Raw genomic sequence first — 13,406 nt, forward strand, 5'->3', positions numbered from 1 at the left:
AAAGATGGCGGCACCCCCATGCACTTACCACAAATTCCTAGTTCGCCGTATTGTACAATACTCTCCATCACTCTCTTTATTATTTATTAGGGGTGGCTGGTAGCTTAGTGGGTAAGAGCGTTGTGCCAGTAACCGAAAGGTCGCTGGTTCTAATCCCCGAGCCGACTAGGTGAAAAATCAGTCTGTGCCCTTGAGCAAGGCACTAACCCTGATTGCTCCTGTATGTCGCTCTGGATAAGAGCGTCTGCTAAATGACTAAAATGTAAAATGTTATGGTCATTAGCACAGTACACATGATCCCAATTTTTGTTCCAAGCAAATTGCTCCGGTAATTTGAAAAAGCGAAAAGGTAGAGTGTGCTGATTTATTGTTAAAACATATCGTTATATCTGAGTTCTGCCATCTTTTCCACATACGCCATTCTGCGAAATTATTTAGTAGTTTTTTTTTCATGTTGTGAGCTCTAAATCTAGCTGAGAATACCACAGCGAGATGAAACCGCCGTTGCTGGATTCACTAGACTGTCCCCTTTTAATATGCCGTCTCCCAGGCTCCGTCGCTCACAGGCAGAGGAAATCAATTCTTTGTCTGGGTTGGCCAGAAAATGTGACACGTCACTCCCTATGCAAATGTGGAGTGTGAAATCTGACACCAAGCAGACAGATGGGGCTTTCTGGCACTAGAAGGCACTGGACCATGTGACGTTCATAGAGTACTTTGTACACCAAAATGTTGGTTGGAACTGGTCCAGATCTGCTCAAACAATTATTATTATTATTATTATTTTTTGTCATTTAGCAGTTAGTGAGTGCATACATTTATCATACTGGCCCCCCGTGGGAAACGAACCCACAACCCTGGCGTTGCAAGCGCCATGCTCTACCAACTGAGCTACAGGGGGCCTAAGAGGTAACATCAACAACAACTAAGACCTGAAAGTCAAAAAAAAAAAAAAGCATACAGTTATGAGACAGTCGTAAGATTGGGGTGTATTGAATTGATTGTCATTATTAATGAGACTAACCGTGGGTAAAATGCCGCCTGTATCCCATCCATCTACATTGTTAGCATACTGTAACTGGTAATGAATGGGTGGATTGTGGCTCCTTTGTCCTTCTCTAGCACCCTATAAAGAATGCTGCTCGTACGATGCAGCTCTCTCTCTCTGGGTCCCGTGACGGAGCTGTCTATCCTTTGTGCTTGATCATTCAACCCTTTTCTATCCATCTCTCTCATCATTGCCTCTTTGTGTTATTCCAAATTAATTATTTTCCAACCAACTTATTTACTGCATCCCAAATGGCAAGCTATTCCCTACATAGTGCGCTACTTTTGACCGAAGCACTATGGGCCGTGGGACGCGTCTCGTTATCCATCCAATCGGGGTTTGGGTGGGCGTTGGGCCAAGTGAACTTTTGCCAAGTGACAAAAAGAGAAAAGATAGCTGGAGCTGGTGCTGTTGTGGATTAATTGATTTGCACAGAATAGTGTTTTTGATAATTGCAGGCGAAAAAAAATGAGATGCCTCAAACGTTCTCAGTGTTGGTCTATCTGGTTAACCAGGAGAGTCTGTGGCCGTAATCCTTCACATGTGCTCCGTTATGATGCATAAAACCTGTGTTGAATTAAAAATAATCCTGTAGCGACAGGAAATGTGGATTATAATTAATGGACATTTTTGTAGGGGTTGATACATTTTTAGTTAGGGCAAATAGTGTGAAATTTTAAAGTGGAAATTACAAATTTCAGAAGCCTTTTTTAAAACCTCAAATACACTAAAAGTGTGCATTTCCTGCTGTGCAGGAAATTAACTGCAACAACAGTGCGATCAAATTAAGATTCTACACCTGTATATATGTTGTGCTAAGTTTGCCATAGCTGACCTAACTAGCCTAAATGTTTAGTGGAAAGTGTTGCTCTGAAGTGGAAGTCATGCTGCGAACAGACATCTTTGTCGAGTCTAATGAATTGAGCGTTTTTTAAAAGGAAACGGCCACATTGTTCCACTGACGAGTGAGAACAGACATAGGCTGGATCCCAATTTACACCCTATTCCCTAGATAATGCACTACCTTTCACCAGACCCCTTTGGCCCTGGTCAAAAGTAGTGCTCCACTTTTATATAGGGAATAGGGTGCTGTTTGGGATGCACACAGTCTTTATTTTCTCCAAAGCCAGAGTAGTTTATTTATCCTTGGGCTGACCCCCTATTTAGTTGACTGGGGATTGTTTGGTCGATAGGCTGTGTTGGTCGACAGATTTTTTTATTTGTTTTATTTTGTCGAGCGGTCGCAAATTGATAAATCTTCATGGCACACGAGACACTTGAATGATTCGCGCCTGTCTCCGTGGACAGTCCGTCACTAACGTGCTGACTAGACCGGGTGCACACGTGCATGTTGATTTTGTCCAGACGCAATCAGGTCACGCAGGTTGAAATATCAAAACGAACTCTGAACCAACTATATTAATTTGGGGACAGGTCGAAAATAATTAAACATTCATGGCAATTTAGCTAGCTAGCTAGCTAGCTAGCTGTTGCTTGCTAATTTGTCCTGGGATATAAACATTGGGTTGTTATTTTACCTGAAATGTACAAGGTCCTCTACTCCAACAATTAATCCCCAGATAAAAGGGTAAACCGAGTTAGTTCCTAGTAGCCTTCCACAAGCTTCCCACAATAAGTTGGGTGAATCTTGGCCCATTCCTCCTGACAGAGCTGGTGTAACTGAGTCAGGTTTGTAGGCCTCCTTGCTCGCACACGCTTTTTCAGTTCTGCCCACACATTTTCTATAGGATTGAGGTCCGGGCTTTGTGATGGCCACTCCAATACCTTGACTTTGTTGTTCTTAAGCCATTTTGCCACAACTTTGGAAGTATGCTTGGGGTCAATGTCCATTTGGAAGACCCATTTGCGACCAAGCTTTAACTTCCTGACTGATGTCTTGAGATGTTGCTTCAATATATCCACCTAATCTTCCTTCCTCATTATGCCATCTATTTTGTGAAGTTCACCAGTCCCTCCTGCAGCAAAGCGACGGTCATTATGGCCAAACAGTTATATTTTTGTTTCATCAGACCAGAGGGGACATTTCTCCAAAAAGTACGATCTTTGTCCCCATGTGCAGTTGCAAACCGTAGTCTGGCTTTTTTGTGGCGGTTTTGGAGCAGTGGAGTCTTCCTTGCTGAGCGGCCTTTCAGGTTATGTCGCTATAGGACTCGTTTTACTGTGGATATAGATACTGTTGTACCTGTTTCCTTCAGCATCTTCACAGGGTCCTTTGCTGCTGTTCTGGGATTGATTTGCACTTTTCACATAAAGTACGTTCATCTCTAGGAGACAGAACGCGTCTCCATCCTGAGCGGTAAGACGGCTGCTTGGTCCCATGGTGTTTATACTTGCGTACTGTTGTTTGTACAGATGAATGTGGTACCTTCAGGCATTTGGAAATTGCTCCCATGAACCAGACTTGTGGAGGTCTACAATCTTTTTTATGAGGTATTGGCTGATTTCTTTTGATTTTCCCATGATGTCAAGCAAAGAGGCACTGAGTTTGAAGGTAGGCCTTGAAATACATCCACAGGTACACCTCCAATTGACTCAAATGATGTCAATTAGCCTATCAGAAGCTTCTAAAGCCATGACATCATTTTCTGGAATTGTCCAAGCTGTTTAAAGTCAGTCAACTGAGTGTATGTTAACTTCTGTCTGTAAACAATTGTTGGAAAAATTACTTGTGTCATGCACAAAGTAGATGTCCTAACCAACTTGCTGAAACTATAGTTTGTTATCAAGAAATGTGTGGAGTGGTTGAAAAACAAGTTTTAATAAGTCCAATTTAAGTGTATGCAAACTTCCGACTTCAACTGTATATGCTCTTAAAAACGGGACTTGAAGCGCGTCAAGCGTCACAAATAGAACTATTTCTATTTTAGCTCCTGGCTAAGCAGATGCTCGTGAGCAGTTTGAATGCAATGATTGAGTAATATGTATGTGTACATTTTATTTTGCACACATAATGCGAGCGGTGTGGTCAGCATGTAAGACCTGGCAATTTGATAAAATATAGGAAAAAGTGAAATTGCATTCGTTTCGAAATTGCATTGGTTTTCTATAAATGGCTACTGTTTTGGACCTGACACCGTTTGTGAGCGTATTCCTTAGGCCTACTGTATGTGTGGAGATAATGTGTCTTGGGTATAATTTTAAAATGTTGAGTCAAGAAGAACGGGAGTGTTGCTAAGATGCACAAGGCGTGTCTCTCTCCAGAATGCGCTCTCTCCCGTCAATTCGTGCTCATTCATTGTTCCCTAACTTCATTGTGTGAATTGTTTGCCCTTTGATTGTTAGTGTCTATTGTTTCCCCATTTACATGTAGTACATCCTGACTGATGGCAGCCCATTCTTGCATTATCAATGCTTGGAGTTTGTCAGAATTTGTGGGTTTTTGTTTGTCCACCCGCCTCTTGAGGATTGACCACAAGTTCTTAATGGGATTAAGGTCTGGGGAGTTTCCTGGCCATGTACTCAAAATGTCGATGTTTTGTTCCCCGAGCCACTTAGTTATCACTTTTGCATTATGGCAAGGTGCTCCGTCATGCTGGAAAAGGCATTGTTCGTCACCAAACTGTTCTTGGATGGTTGGGAGAAGTTGCTCTCGGAGGATGTGTTGGTACCATTCTTTATTCATGGCTGTGTTCTTAGGCGAAATTGTGAGTGAGCCCTCTCCCTTGGCTGAGAAGCAACCCCACACATGCATGGTTTCAGGATGCTTTACTGTTGGCATGACACAGGACTGATGGTAGCCAACCCACCTTGTCTTCTCCGGACAAACTTTTCATCCGGATGCCCCAAACAATCGGAAAGGGGATTCATCAGAGAAAATGACTTTACCCCAGTCCTCAGCAGTCCAATCCCTGTACCTTTTGCAGAATATCAGTCTGTCCCTGATGTTTTTCCTGGAGAGAAGTGGCTTCCTCGCGGTCCTTCTTGACACCAGGCCATTGTCCAAAAGTATTCGACTTACTGTGCGTGCAGATGCACTCACACCTGCGTGCTGCCATTCCTGAGCAAGCTCTGCACTGGTGGTGCCCCGATCCCGCAGCTGAATCAACTTTAGGAGACAGTCCTGGCGCTTGCTGGACTTTCTTGGGCGCCCTGAAGCCGCCTTCACAACAATTGAACCTCTCGCCTTGAAGTTCTTGATGATCCGATAAATGGTTGATTTAGGTGCAATCTTACTAGCAGCAATCTCCTTGCCTGTGAAGCCCTTTTTGTGCAAAGCAATGATGACGGCACGTGTTTCCTTGCAGGTAACCATGGTTAACAGAGGAAGAACAATGATTTCAAGCACCACCCTCCTTTTTAAAGCTTCCAGTCTGTTATTCTAACTCAATCAGCATGACAGAGTGATCTCCAGCCTTGTCCTCGTCAACACTCTCACCTGTGTTAACGAGAGAATCACTGACATGATGTCAGCTGGTCCTTTTGTGGCAGGGCTGAAATGCAGTGGAAATGTTTTTGGGGGATTAAGTTCATTTTCATGGCAAAGAGGGACTTTGCAATTAATTGCAATTCATCTGATCACTCTTCATAACATTCTGGAGTATATGCAAATTGCCATCATAAAAACTGAGGCAGCAGACTTTGTGAAAATTAATATTTGTGTCATTTTCAAAACTTTTGACCACGACTGTACATTTAACGTTAATACCCATTTTTTAATTGATGATGTTTGTTTGGTTATGGTAATTTATGTTAATGAATTATATATATTATTAGTCATTTACATTCGTTTACCGTTCTCATTTTCGAAGTGGACGTGTTGTTTGCAGTATGTGTCTATATGGAAAAATAGACGTTTAAAATGTTGGTCAAAAGAACATATGACTCTTGGTTGACCAACATAAAAATAAATGTTGGACAGCCCAAATTTCTCTACAGCCAGAGCAGTTTCTCTCTCCACAGCCACTCACTGAGCATGTGTTCCAAGAATGTCAACACTGACAAGCTCAAAGTCGGCAGGCTGATTTCCTTATCTTTATGCAAACAAGCCAAGTTTTCTGTTTGATCTCAGGTTTTAGAGTAGGGGAGTGAAAGTGCGGTTATATCATGATTGTGTGATCTCTGGTTCAGGGCCAATTCCACAGTGACACTGAGACGCAGCTTTTTCACTTTAATAGTATGTCAAACAAAAACCAATGATTGCAAAGTTAAACAAACCATACAACTCTATGCACAATAACTACTTTTAACAATTTCTACTGCAAATGTCACCAAAACATTTACTTGAAGAACAGTGCAAGATGCAAAGTTTGGTAACAGATTGACGGTTTGTGGTGTTGGTGCTGTCAATCTGTTACCAAACTTGGCATCTGCACTGTTCTTCAAGTAAATGTGTTTAAGTAAAAAAAAAAAAAAGTAAAAAAAAAAAGGAAATTGTTAAGTATTCCTTGTGTATAGAGTTGTATGGTTTGTTTAACTTTGCAATCATTGGTTTTTGTTTGACATACTATTAAAGTGAAAAAGCTGAATCTCAGTGTCACTGTGTTACTGGTGTGGTTTGAATGGTACACAGACAATCTTAGGCTCCCAGCTCAAACATGCAGGACGAAATGAAATAAAATAATGACTATCTTAAGGTTAGTCATTAACCTCGAAGGATTAAGGTTTGGGATAGGTTTGAGGAGTTTAGACTATTGAGGTAACAACGTTGGTCAACTCCGAGTTCTACTCGGGATAACCGATACCACGGAAGTGCCTCACCTTTTTATCCAGTTACATTTCTATGGCAACAGACAACATGACCGGGAAGATTTAAATTGACCGACCCATTTTGAGAAAACCAGACACACGTATGCATTGGGTCTACAACCCTTTAGGGCGTCCACCCACAGTGCTCAGAATGACAGAAATCACATTTTAGATAGTGATAATTAATATTGTATTTTTTTACCCCCTTTTCTCCCCAATTTCATGATAACCAATTGGTAGTTCCAGTCTTGTCCCATCGCTGCAACTCCCGTACGGACTCGGGAGAGGCGAAGGTCGAGAGCCAATGCGTCCTCAAACGCGACCCTGCCAAGCCGCATTGCTTCTTGACACACTGCTCACTTAACCCGGAAGCTAGCCGCACCAATGTGTCGGAGGAAACACTGTACAGCTGGTGACCGAAGTCAGCGTGCATGCGCCCGGCCCACCACAGGAGTCGCTAGAGCGCGATGGGGAAAGGACATCCCGGCCGGCCAAACCGTCCCCTAACCCGGACGACACTGGGCCAATTGTGCGCAGCCTCATGGGTCTCCCGGTCGCGGCCGGCTGCGACACAGCTGGGGATTGAACCCGGGTCTGTAGTGACACAGCTGGGGATTGAACCCGGGTCTGTAGTGACACAGCTGGGGATTGAACTCGGGTCTGTAGTGACACAGCTGGGGATTGAACCCGGGTCTGTAGTGACACAGCTGGGGATTGAACCCGGGTCTGTAGTGACGCCTCAGTTGCAGTACCTCAGACTGCTGTGCCACTCGGGAGGCCCCTGATTATTCATCTTAACAAAACATGCAACTCCTGTAATGAAGCAGCCAATAAAATGTCATATTCAAACATTTTGCCAAAATGCAAATTTGTGGAAAAAAGGGAAAACCCCATTTATAAACAAGCGTACCGGATGAGCGCTGTATATGTGGTCCTCTGTAGCTCAGCTGGTAGAGCACGGCGCTTGTAACGCCAAGGTAGTGGGTTCGATCCCCGGGACCACCCATACACAAAAAAAATGTATGCACGCATGACTGTAAGTCGCTTTGGATAAAAAGCGTCTGCTAAATGGCTATTATTATTATGATAGAGACAAATCTCAGTTAGAAACGTAGAAAGAGGGTGACTCTAAAGATGAAACAGGTCGGATGGGTTGCTAATATGAATAGGATTGTGCATTTGGCTTCTGGACAACGAAAGAAAGTTGATATGAAAACCAATAGAACAGGAGAGAAATGGCATGTGAGGAAGTCTTTCATGGGCATCACGCGTGGCAAAAGGCCTGATTTGATTATTGAGTTGCAGCTGTCAGTGAAACGCATCTCATATGTGTGAAGATAATTTAAAATGTTGAGACAAGAAGAAGTATGGTATTGGAACTGACCCTGTATATAGTATGGTATTGAACTGACCCTGTATATAGTATGGTATTGAACTGACCCTGTATATAGTATGGTATTGGAACTGACCCTGTATATAGTATGGTATTGGACTGACCCTGTATATAGTATGGTATTGAACTGACCCTGTATATGGTATGGTATTGAACTGACCCTGTATATAGTATGGTATTGGAACTGACCCTGTATATAGTATGGTATTGAACTGACCCTGTATATAGTATGGTATTGGAACTGACCCTGTATATAGTATGGTATTGAACTGACTCTGTATATAGTATGGTATTGAACTGACCCTGTATATAGTATGGTATTGGAACTGACCCTGTATATAGTATGGTATTGAACTGACCCTGTATATAGTATGGTATTGGAACTGACCCTGTATATAGTATGGTATTGGACTGACCCTGTATATAGTATGGTATTGGACTGACCCTGTATATGGTATGGTATTGAACTGACCCTGTATATAGTATGGTATTGGAACTGACCCTGTATATAGTATGGTATTGAACTGACCCTGTATATAGTATGGTATTGGAACTGACCCTGTATATAGTATGGTATGGAACTGACCCTGTATATAGTATGGTATTGGAACTGACCCTGTATATAGTATGGTATTGGAACTGACCCTGTATATAGTATGGTATGGAACTGACCCTGTATATAGTATGGTATTGAACTGACCCTGTATATAGTATGGTATTGGGACTGACCCTGTATATAGTATGGTATTGAACTGACCCTGTATATAGTATGGTATTGAACTGACCCTGTATATAGTATGGTATTGGAACTGACCCTGTATATAGTATGGTATTGGAACTGACCCTGTATATAGTATGGTATTGAACTGACCCTGTATATAGTATGGTATGGAACTGACCCTGTATATAGTATGGTATTGAACTGACCCTGTATATAGTATGGTATTGGAACTGACCCTGTATATAGTATGGTATTGGAACTGACCCTGTATATAGTATGGTATTGAACTGACCCTGTATATAGTATGGTATTGGAACTGACCCTGTATATAGTATGGTATTAGAACTGACCCTGTATATAGTATGGTATTGGAACTGACCCTGTATATAGTTTGGTATTGGAACTGACCCTGTATATAGTATGGTATTGAACTGACCCTGTATATAGTATGGTATTGGAACTGACCCTGTATATAGTATGGGATTGGAACTGACCCTGTATATAGTATGGTATTGGAACTGACCCTGTATATAGTATGGTATTGGAACTGACCCTGTATATAGTATGGTATTGGAACTGACCCTGTATATAGTATGGTATTGGAACTGACCCTGTATATAGTATGGTATTGGAACTGACCCTGTATATAGTATGGTATGGAACTGACCCTGTATATAGTATGGTATTGGAACTGACCCTGTATATAGTATGGTATTGGAACTGACCCTGTATATGGTATGGTATTGAACTGACCCTGTATATAGTATGGTATTGGAACTGACCCTGTATATAGTATGGTATGGAACTGACCCTGTATATAGTATGGTATTGGAACTGACCCTGTATATAGTATGGTATTGGAACTGACCCTGTATATAGTATGGTATTGGAACTGACCCTGTATATAGTATGGTATTGGAACTGACCCTGTATATAGTATGGTATTGGAACTGACCCTGTATATAGTATGGTATGGAACTGACCCTGTATATAGTATGGTATTGGAACTGACCCTGTATATAGTATGGTATTGGAACTGACCCTGTATATGGTATGGTATTGAACTGACCCTGTATATAGTATGGTATTGGAACTGACCCTGTATATAGTATGGTATTGAACTGACCCTGTATATAGTATGGTATTGAACTGACCCTGTATATAGTATGGTATTAGAACTGACCCTGTATATAGTATGGTATTGGAACTGACCCTGTATATGGTATGGTATTGGAACTGACCCTGCATATAGTATGGTATTGAACTGACCCTGTATATAGTATGGAATTGAACTGACCCTGTATATAGTATGGTATTGAACTGACCCTGTATATAGTATGGTATGGAACTGACCCTGTATATAGTATGGTATTGAACTGACCCTGTATATAGTATGGTATGGAACTGACCCTGTATATAGTATGGTATTGAACTGACCCTGTATATAGTATGGTATTGGAACTGATCCTGTATGTAGCTTCGTACTTTATCGTGTTCTTCTTGTTTCTTACTGTTATATATTGTGTGTTTTGTGTGTTTTTGTTCCACCTGGTTAGTTTCTGTATTACATTGTTGTTGATTACTGAACTGTTGGTAGAGCTGGCAAGAAAAGCATTTCACTGTTCAATTCAAACTCGAAACTACATTTGGTTATATGTATTTAAAAGCTTTGTAATCTAATTCAGCAATGCAAGTCATTACTCTATTCTTTTAGAATTGCATTGTATTAATTGCATTCATTTTTTGTTTCTAAAATATTTCAGTCCAAAAGAGAGATGGACATGTCTACAGGACGCTAGCCAAGACCAATGCTAGCTGTCTTTTTTTTGTAGCTTTCTTTGTGCAGTCTTATCAACAGTAGCCAGCGTATTGCTATTCTGTTCACTATTTTAAGGTTTACTTTTGTAAATCACTTTCCCTATAATAATTAAGCTCAGCGAGTAGATTGATTGGGTGCTTCTTTTAGCTCTGGACAGCTTGCGTGTGACGGCATCCACTCGTGTACTGCTCGAGAAGTTGCTCTGGACAGCTCGCGTGTGACGGCATCCACTCGTGTACTGCTCGAGAAGTTGCTCTGGACAGCTCGCGTGTGACGGCATCCACTCGTGTACTGCTCGAGAAGTTGCTCTGGACAGCTCGCGTGTGACGGCATCGACTCGTGTACTGCTCGAGAAGTTGCTCTGGACAGCTCGCATGTGACGGCATCGACTCATGTACTGCTCGAGAAGTTGCTCTGGACAGCTCGCGTGTGACGGCATCGACTCGTGTACTGCTCGAGAAGTTGCTCTGGACAGCTTGCGTGTGACGGCATCGACTCGTGTACTGCTCGAGAAGTTGCTCTGGACAGCTTGCGTGTGACGGCATCGACTCGTGTACTGCTCGAGAAGTTGCTCTGGACAGCTTGCGTGTGACGGCATCAACTCGTGTACTGCTCGAGAAGTTGCTCTGGACAGCTTGCGTGTGACGGCATCAACTCGTGTACTGCTCGAGAAGTTGCTCTGGACAGCTTGCGTGTGACGGCATCCACTGCGTGTACTGCTCGAGAAGTTGCTCTGGACAGCTTGCGTGTGACGGCATCCACTCGTGTACTGCTCGAGAAGTTGCTCTGGACAGCTTGCGTGTGACGGCATCCACTCGTGTACTGCTCGAGAAGTTGCTCTGGACAGCTTGCGTGTGACGGCATCCACTCGTGTACTGCTCGAGAAGTTGCTCTGGACAGCTTGCGTGTGACGGCATCCACTCGTGTACTGCTCGAGAAGTTGCTCTGGACAGCTTGCGTGTGACGGCATCCACTCGTGTACTGCTCGAGAAGTTGCTCTGGACAGCTTGCGTGTGACGGCATCGACTCGTGTACTGCTCGAGAAGTTGCTCTGGACAGCTTGCGTGTGACGGCATCAACTTCGTGTACTGCTCGAAGTTGTGACTCATGGGAACGTGGTGGTGCTCGAATGAACGGCCAATCCTATTCCTTAAATATAAAATAGCATCATTGGTAGACTGCGACAGAGCAGGTAAATGTTGAACTGGAAAAGGGGACCGACCAGATCCACCAAACCGACGCGTGTTTTTAACGATGGCCCGTTGGCCCGGAGCCGGTAACGTTGGACCCTGCACGCGATATAAAATAAATGAAGGTGCAAGAAAACAATGGGCTAAGTGGATATCCGCTCATCGTTACCACATTATGTGGGACGTGGAAATTCATGCTCTTTCCCTCAGTGTAAAGAAAATCGACTGCAACCACAGTGCACACAACACACACCCAGGTACTGAGAGGGGGGGGGCAGACTGTCAAACCAGCAGTGTTTCATATCGTTCATATCGTTCAGTCTAGCGGGAGAGGGCTCGGCAGACGTTTCTTTTTTTGTCACTAGCGAATTGAAACGTAGCCTAGTTTTAATACAAGTGGAAAAAGAAGCCAGCTGAAAATGTGTCTGTAATCGGCTAGAACAAACACTGCTCTGTGACTAATAAATATGACCCTGATCTAGAAAGAGGTCAAGGTAGGTCGTTTGTGTGAATGAGGACGAGGGAGTCAAAGTCCCTGCTTCTGGAGGCGCGTTGCGTAACCTGTAGTCCTTCATCCTTGCCTTTCGCACGTGCCAGAAAGGAGTTTGCCGTATACACCAAATTTGAGTTGTGGGAGAAATGAGGTCAGTCAAGTCTGCTAGTCGAATGGAGGCCATGCGTCGGCTCAGACCAGTTTCTGGGGAGTTTTGTTGTTAAAATTCCATTTTGCAGCTCTGGCCATTTTGATTGGAATCTTGAGTCCCTACGCTTGTGTAACTGTTCATTTTAATTCGTGTTTGTGTTCCTGAGTTAGGTCCATTTGTTTTTCTGACCCTGACCCCCCTTTCCTCTCCACTACAATACAGAATGAACTGATGTACTGCAAGAGCAGTGCATAACATGATCAACACAGTATAACCTTGATCAACACGGCATAACCGGGATCAACACGGCATAACCGGGATCAACACGGCATAACTGGGATCAACACGGCATAACCGGGATCAACACGGCATAACCGGGATCAACACGGCATAACCGGGATCAACACGGCATAACCGGGATCAACACTTGCATAACCGGGATCTTCCACTCTGAATTAAAGCTGATCTAAATGAAAATAGAGGGAAGACAAAAGCAAGTCTGTTAAGTGTCAACAACAGCAGGGCAGGGCATGTTGTCACTCCTTTCTCTTCCTCTCTCTTCTCTAAAAGGCTTGTAAACCCTGAATCATCTGGCAGGAGAAGTTCTCCTTCCTCTCTGACATCCTGTACTGGGGCCCTGTGCCATGCACAGTCTAGTCTAGTAGGAACCAAAAGAAGTCATGATATCCTAAAAAGAACAGTCCCTGTTAGGATCACAACTCTACTCCTTCTATAGCGTTCTACAGGAGTGTTTCCCCAAACCTCTTCCCCGAGTTCCCCCAGCCAGTCCACTTCCCCGAGTACCCCCAGCCAGTCCTCTTCCCCGAGTACCCCCAGCCAGTCCACTTCCCCGAGTACCCCCAGCCAGTCCACTTCCCCGAGTAC

General features: G+C 43.3%; 1 protein-coding gene across 3 annotated transcripts in view; it reads left to right on the forward strand.

The window, feature by feature from the left end:
* Nucleotides 1-13,406, forward strand: part of LOC121530709 (BMP-2-inducible protein kinase) — a 110,036-nt gene that overhangs the window by 12,852 nt on the left and 83,778 nt on the right. The gene's annotated exons all lie outside the window — the stretch shown is intronic.

Source organism: Coregonus clupeaformis, unplaced genomic scaffold (assembly GCF_020615455.1).
Source record: "Coregonus clupeaformis isolate EN_2021a unplaced genomic scaffold, ASM2061545v1 scaf0780, whole genome shotgun sequence".
Classification (NCBI taxonomy): domain Eukaryota; kingdom Metazoa; phylum Chordata; class Actinopteri; order Salmoniformes; family Salmonidae; genus Coregonus; species Coregonus clupeaformis.